The sequence below is a fragment of the Xenopus tropicalis genome, chromosome 10 (genome assembly GCF_000004195.4).
Source record: "Xenopus tropicalis strain Nigerian chromosome 10, UCB_Xtro_10.0, whole genome shotgun sequence".
NCBI classification, from domain to species: Eukaryota; Metazoa; Chordata; class Amphibia; order Anura; family Pipidae; genus Xenopus; species Xenopus tropicalis.
Genome location: NC_030686.2, coordinates 14,402,787 through 14,410,640, shown reverse-complemented (window position 1 = coordinate 14,410,640; position 7,854 = coordinate 14,402,787).

Here is a 7,854-nt window from a genome sequence, read left to right as displayed (position 1 = left end):
AATTTGTGATGCCTCTTTTGCAGCTACTTCTGTTCTTACCGTAATGAAAGAAAGCAAAATCATTCCCATACTGCTGAATTAGTGATTTTTTAATATAAAACCCAGCATTGTGCTGAGATATATCACCGACCAATCTTAGTTTTGTGATTTGAATAGCAGAGACACTTTGGTGATAACTCGCCCTGAATATACAGTGACAGTCCGATTCTGAGCAGGCTTTTAAGTATTCACAGCGGCGGCGGCTGTGCTTAAGCCGGGCATAAATTGTGTCACTCGCTACATTGCTGGAGGGTTTTAACTCCCCGGCTCAGAATCAAGGTAAGACCATAACTCTTATAATAAAAATCTTATTAGGGGGAGCAGACTGTAGCTTCCCGTTATGGAATTGGAATTTAAAGGGGTATGGGGTGTATATTTGCACCTGTAAGAAATAGGGATTTTTGCTCCCCAGGTTATAAGTTGTTTTTTTTCTGTTTGTCACCTTCCACTTTCCACTGGCAACCTGCTATTGTTCCCTAGTTCTCATTGAACTTACGGTCATGACTGGACCGGCCAGTGGTTTTCTGTAGGGCAGGGATCCCCAACCTTTTATACACGTGAGCCACAATTAAATGGAAAAAGTGTTGGGGAGCAACACAAGTATCAAAAAGGTTCCGGGGGTGCCAATTACAGCTATAATTAACTACTTTATAGCCCCTTTTTGGACTGACAGCCTACACAAGGCTCTGTTTGGCATTATACTTGGTTTTAATGCAACCAAAACTAGCTTTCAAACCAGAAATTCAAAAATAAGCCCCTGCTTTGAGGCCACTGAGAGCAATATCCAAGGGGTTGGGGAGCAACATGTTGCTTACAAGCCACTGGTTGGGGATCACTGCTGTAGGGGCTCAAACAGGTATCATGATGCTCACCAAAACCATTCAATCCAGTGGTACAGATGTGAAAACAGAATGGTAGGAATGTAGTTAGGGTAAGGCTGGGACTAGGGTTGCCACCTTTCAGACTTCTTCTTACTGGCCAGAGCAGGGGGGAAGGGGAATGAGGGGCAGGTCCATGATGTCAGGGTCGGAGCAATGATGTTAATGGGGGAAATAGTTTAAGAGTGGGCTTGAAAGGGAGCTGGGAGAGGGGATAGGAGGCAGGGTGGATCCAAGGCAAGCTGGGGGCACATCGGAGGCAGGCTGGGGACAGTGGACACAGAACTACAAATTTACCGGCAACTACATTGCCATTAAATTTGTAATACCAGCCCCGGCCCTTGCTGGTATTTTATCAGTTAAGCTGGTCAAACACTGGCCAGATGGCAACCCTTGCTGGGACAGTGAATCGATGCCCTTAGCTCACAAATGGACGTGCCATTATAGAGAATCCATAGTCTGTTTATACGTACAAATGATCCTCTATTTATATTTTATTAAATAGACAGTAACATATGAAGGCATCGCTGACGCTGCACAGAGCATTCTTCCTCTTAGCTCTTGGATGGGAACTGCTATATTGCTTTCCTCCCTTCTCAATGGTTCCCTAGGGGGTTCGTTTCTAATATGACCCATATTCTCCCCAGACCAGCAGCCCTTAGCAGCTAATTAGATGTTTGTTTTCACTACACTTTGGCAAGGTCAATACTCTACTGCTATTATCTGTTATTTATATAGCTCCAACATATTCGACAGTGCTTTACTGATATTATACATCATTCACATCTGTAAATGCTAACTGGTTGCTGCTTGGCTCAAAACTTCCAACTGCCTATTGCTAAAATCGTAGACCTTACAATGGGTAGGTTTGCTAGAAAGTATTCAGGGTTTGGAGATGTGTGCCATTGTATCTAGATGTGATCTGAATATATCTTTGGATGTGGTTTAATGACCCACTTTTTAAATACGTAATAGATCCCATCAAGTGACTACACATAGATTACTGTATACTGGTTATTACTGCCTAAAAAGTACTTCAGCACAGCCAAGTAATATATCTATAACTGCAAATGATCAGAATAGGAATGTTATGTGCTTTTTTATAGCCAAATTACCGATTATGAATGGATTTTGAGACTGTAAATGATTAGCCTTACTTAGAAAAACAAAGATATTTGCATTAAAGTCTATATTTCTAGCAGTTCTAAAGTAAAGCTGGTTATACACACCCCAATATGAGCTGCTGACTCCCCTCCAGATAGAGACAGTACCTTATTAGTCTGTGTATGGGGCCCCTTTGACCAATATCTGGTTACAAAATAGCCAGATATCCCTAGGCGCCTATTGATATAATATTCAGTTAATATCTGCTGGATTGATATTGGCTAAAAACAAATCTTCTGGTGTACCACTGGGCCAGACTGGCAATCTGTGGGTTCTGGAACATGCCAGAGAGTTTTCTATAAGATTATATAGACAGTCACTATTTATTGGGCTGGTGGGGGCAGGGACGGATTTGATGACACAGCGCCCCACAGCTCCCTTCATTGTGGCTTGGGTGGCATGCCGCCCCATCATTTGTGCCACCCTAGACCTAGGCCTTTGTGGCCTTGCCACAAATCCGGACCTGAGTGGCGCACTGTTTGGGCTGCTGTGTCTTTGAAATGCCATTGCATAGTTTGAATCCCAGTCCAGACCTGTTACTCTTCCTTCTAGCACTAGGGCTGTAATTATCTATAGTTGAAAATTAGACATGAACAAGGGTGTGTATCTAAATGACTAATTAATCACCATTATAGAAATGTTTCAAGCAGATCTATGCTCAATTTGGCCACCCACATGCTTGGCCCAGTGTAGTTAATTCAATTATTTTTTTTCCAATGGCTAAAGATTGGTTCCCATGCCAGATATTGGTCAGGCACTGAGGAAGAACCCATACATTAAACTGCCAACTTGGTCTGTAGGGGCCAAGCCAGCAGCTTTGATTGGCATGGGTATTGCCACTGCAGTGCATTGAGGCTGTGGTCGAAACCATTGTATTCACCTTTTAATGCTTCCCAACTGAAAAGCAAGAGACACATTCTGCCAATGGCATACACTGCTGATGGGTGGGTACCACTTAGACTTGCCTGAGTGTACAGCTTCCAAAGCAAAATCATTCTATTACCCCTAAACTATGAGAATAAGATATTTTTCATGAAAGCGATCAGTCAGTGCCCCTAAACCTACTGACTCCATAAGTCGGTCTATAGTTATGGCCCATCTGTCTGTCACTGGAAAGCCATGACAGACTAATAAGAGTGTAATAAGTGTGGTTCTGCCTTAGGGGACCACAGCTGTCAAAACGCCACATGCGCCATAGCTCTAACCATATGCTTTGGTTTGTTTTATTATCTCCCCGGGTTTCACTGTGTAAATAAATCATCAGGCTGCAGGGACCAAAGGGACAAAAGGTCCCTTTTTTTTGAAACCTAAAAAAATAGGGAAACATCTTTAAATTGGCATTGTTGCCCTTTAAACTGTTATGTTGCCATGAGGAAACTATGGCTGCTGATTAACGATCTGCGGTGTAACTACTGTACGGTACTGAGCCAGTCTGACCCGATACAGCTGCGTAAGCTTCTGTCCAGCAGTAATTACTCGGCTTTAATTAGATTTCCTTCGATCTTTCCTGGGACACCTATTAGACTGGGCTGCAAATTCCGTGAACTTGTTTACTCTTAATGACATCTTGGCTTAATTTAATCACCTCGGATTTTAATTGTGTGGCCCACCACAGTCGCCAGTCCATTGTAGTGCTAATATGTGTACAGTTACACTTATTGGTTTTAAGGAGAGGATTGTTTACAAACTGCAAGAAATATATCTTAACCCCCCTATATTTTATTACATAATAGCAGTTATTTTAGTATGTAGATGTAGAAATGCTTTTGCCCTGTGGAGTAGTTCATCAGGTAGGCAGGCCTGTAGCTAGCATTGCCTGGGAAACCAATCAGTCTCTGAAAGCCCCTAGGTATATGTTTTCTTCTTTCAACAATGCACTGTCAGTGTGCCTTCACCAGGGTTGGACTGGCCCACTGGAAAAAACACAGTGGCCCCCAACCCTGTTGGGCTGTACCACCTGCCCTCATCCTGCTCCGCCTTCAGCTCTGCTACTTATTTGCTGTGAAAAGTCAGTAAGTAGTGAAGAAGCGGGAGTTGCGGTGGCTGGGGACAAAGCAACAGTGGGCCCTTGAGTCAAGTAGCCGATGGGCCCCAGGTAACCCAGTCCGACTCTAGCCTTCCCATTGGTAAGATGAGCAGGACCAGGGTTATGGTAAAATAAGTGGTAGATTGAGGCTTTGGACCTTTGGAAACTCCTAGATATATATTATTTACCTTTTCCACAATGCACTGCTTGGTAGTTGTCCAATTCTCTTAAATGGAGCAATCTCATTGGTCATATGGACAAGCCTGTGATTTTGGGGTAAATAGACAGCAGATTGAAGGTCAGCACATTAGGAAACCCCTATGTGCAGGTTTTGTTGAACTGGGTTGTAACCTATCTATTGGCAAAATCTGGTTGACCAGATAGATTGGAAGACCGTTGTAGGCAGAGGGAGCAATTATTTGGTAAGAGAAAGTCAAAGTCATGATATGAAGACAGTGCCTGGAAAGTTTGTTACACTCTATGCCCAGATTAAAGGTTTGTGGCAACATGAAATACCACTATAGGCGGGAAGCCTGAGATGTGCTGGGACATTGCACAAAAAATACCAGTTTGTTTTTTGACCTGCCTATTAACTTCCAACCTGATCTGGGCTGGGATTCAAAATAGGCCCTGGCATTTAATTAGGATTCAAAATAGGCACTGGCATCCTGGCATTTCAAGAACACAGAGGCCCAAACAGCCCCCCAGCAGCCCAATAAATAGTGACTGTCTATGGCATCTTACAGCAGCCCCTCTGGCCTTTGCCAGTCTGGGCCTGCCCTCATAATTTAGGCCATGGCCCGATCCATGCCCATTCCTTAGTTCCACAAGAAACCTATGCCTCCTTTCTGTTGGAGGCATGGCCGAAGCATAAAAGAGTTTTCTGGGCCATGATACAAGTGTAAAGAGCTCAATAACCCTCCACATATGTAGCTCTTGACTGCATTTAGTGTAACGACTCCTTTCGTACAAGTGAAAATCAATGTATGCGAGAAGAATAGAAAGCACATGTTGAAATGTAGCATGTAAAGATGGGCAGAAATAAAGTACCTTTACTAAGGCAGGAAAAGAATGTGTGCCAAGGGAGGGAGTTTGTGAGATGTTGAAGGTGGAAGCAGTGAAGATTAGTAGATGAAGACATGTGTGATGATACAAATAATGAAGATTGGTAGGGAAAGAGTTGGATCCTGAGGCCATTTGTAAAGCTTTGTAATTGTTGTATCTTGAAGAGCTTTGTGTCTCGGAGCATGGTGTCTGCATTAGAAAGGGAGGATCCTTGTGTCATGATACTTGGACTTGAGATGAGTAAGAAGAAACCTTGAGCTAGAAAGGTGCAAGGGAGGGAAAGACAGAGCAGAATGACTGAAGATGACTTGATATAAAAGAAGGAAAGAGGGTGTAACCAAATAAGGTGAAATGGTGATGGGATAAAAGAAGGGCAAGACCTTGATGGGACATCTGAATAAAACAAGGAGCATTAGTCAAGACTGGCAGATACAGAAGGCTAGAAATGGGAAGAGATGTGAAGGAGGGAGGGCAGGAGGACGGGAATGATGGCTGCTGGACGGGGGGTGTAGGTGTAAGGGCTGGAGCAGAGAGAGGGTGATAAGGAGGGGGAGAAAGATGGATGGTGTGTTGTGGCAGAACAGCTGCTGTTGGGATCAGTACAGAAAGATGCTGAGCAGGGGACGTGTGGACTGGTAATTAGTGATTAATACACACAGCTACCGGGATCACACACACTGTTCTCTCTCTCTTTATATTTAGTTGCACAGAATGAGCGCAAGAGAGGGGGAAAGAGAAGCTGATAAAAAAAAGAATGGGGATTCCAGTGGGTTCTGAGAACGAAGCCGGCTGATACAAGCAATTCTTTTTCGTTTGCAAATTCTGCTTCTATATCAGGTACAGGTAAGCAGGAATTCAAACAAATGCACATGCAACTACATTGTAACATGCACATGGAAAGCCTTGAAGTATACAAATAAATAGGTTTGAGAACAAGGGTGTCTTTTACTATAGAGACCCCAAATTACTGGTGACAAATATAGGCATATATGTCACTGTTGATCTAGTCTTCCTTCTGATAGGCAGCACTGCTGCATGGACACCTAGCAGGGTACATCCATACTATTTATTGGTGGTCACTTCTTAAAAGTCTGTCCACCTTCTGAAGTCCAACCAATGATGGACCCAAAGGATTGGGTATTTCTATTGTTCTGTTCCGGGATGCCCTAGCTATTGAGCAGGGTCAAGTATAGGAGGGAGGAGGACCCCCCCAAGATAAAGGTGACTTAGGGGGGCAGATGCTTCTGTAGTCCCTAGTAGAGCAGGTGGGACTAAACTTTTCTGCAAATGGAGGAAGGAAAGTCCTGTTAGACCTGATAGGGAATCATATAACAATCTTTCTAATACTTTATTTGCCATAGGGTCCTTCCAGCAGACACAAGGGCACCCATTCTGATTAGAAGAAAAGAGGTTATGTCTAAATATTTGGAAAGAGTTTTTTACAGTGAGAGCTGTGAAGTTGTGGAATTCCCTCCCTGAATCAGTCGTACTGGCTGATACATTAGATCAGTGTTTTTCAACCTTTTTTGGGCCAAGGCACACTTGTTTCATGAAAAAAATCACGAGGCACACCACCATTAGAAAATGTTAAAAAATGTAACTCTGTGCCCAGCAGCAGTGCCCCCCTAGTACATTGGTGCCCAGCAGCAGTGCCCCCTAGTACATTGGTGCCAAGAGCAGTGCCCCCCTAGTACATTGGTGCCCAGCAGCAGTGCCCCCCTAGTACATTGGTGCCAAGAGCAGTGCCCCCCTAGTACATTGGTGCCCTGCCTACGGCACACCAGGCAACATCTCGCGGCACACTAGTGTGCCGCGGAACAGTGGTTGAAAAACGCTGCATTAGATAGCTTTAAGAGAGGGTTGGGTGGGTTTTTAGCAAGTGAGGAAATACAGTGTTATGGAAATACAGTGTTACCAGGGCCGCCATCAATGGGGTATCTATCTATCTATCTATCTATCTATCTATCTATCTATCTGTCTATCATCTATCTATCTATCTATCATCTATCTATCTATCTATCTATCTATCTATCTATCTATCTATCTATCTATCTATCTGTCTATCTGCTGTATCTATCTATCTATCTATCTATCTGTCTATCTACTGTATCTATCTATCTATCTATCTATCTATCTATCTATCTATCTATCTATCTATCTATCTATCTGTCTATCTACTGTATCTATCTATCTATCTATCTATCATCTATCTATCTATCTATCTATCTATCTATCTATCTATCTATCTATCTATCATCTATCTATCTATCTATCTATCATTTATCTATCTATCTATCTATCTATCTATCTATCTATCTATCTATCTATCTATCTATCTATCTATCATCTATCTATCATCTATCTATCTATCTATCTATCTATCTATCATCTATCTATCTATCTATCTATCTATCTATCTATCTATCTATCATCTATCATCTATCTATCTATCATCTATCTATCTATCTATCTATCTATCTATCTATCTATCTATCTATCATCTATCTATCTATCTATCTATCTATCATCTATCTATCTATCTATCTATCTATCCATCTATCTAACATCATCATCTACCATCCCCTACAATATTCATACACCTTTTTCCACTTGTGCAAACCGAACCAGGTATAATGTTTTTTCAAAACTCATAGATGTGGATAAATGTTATATTATCTATCC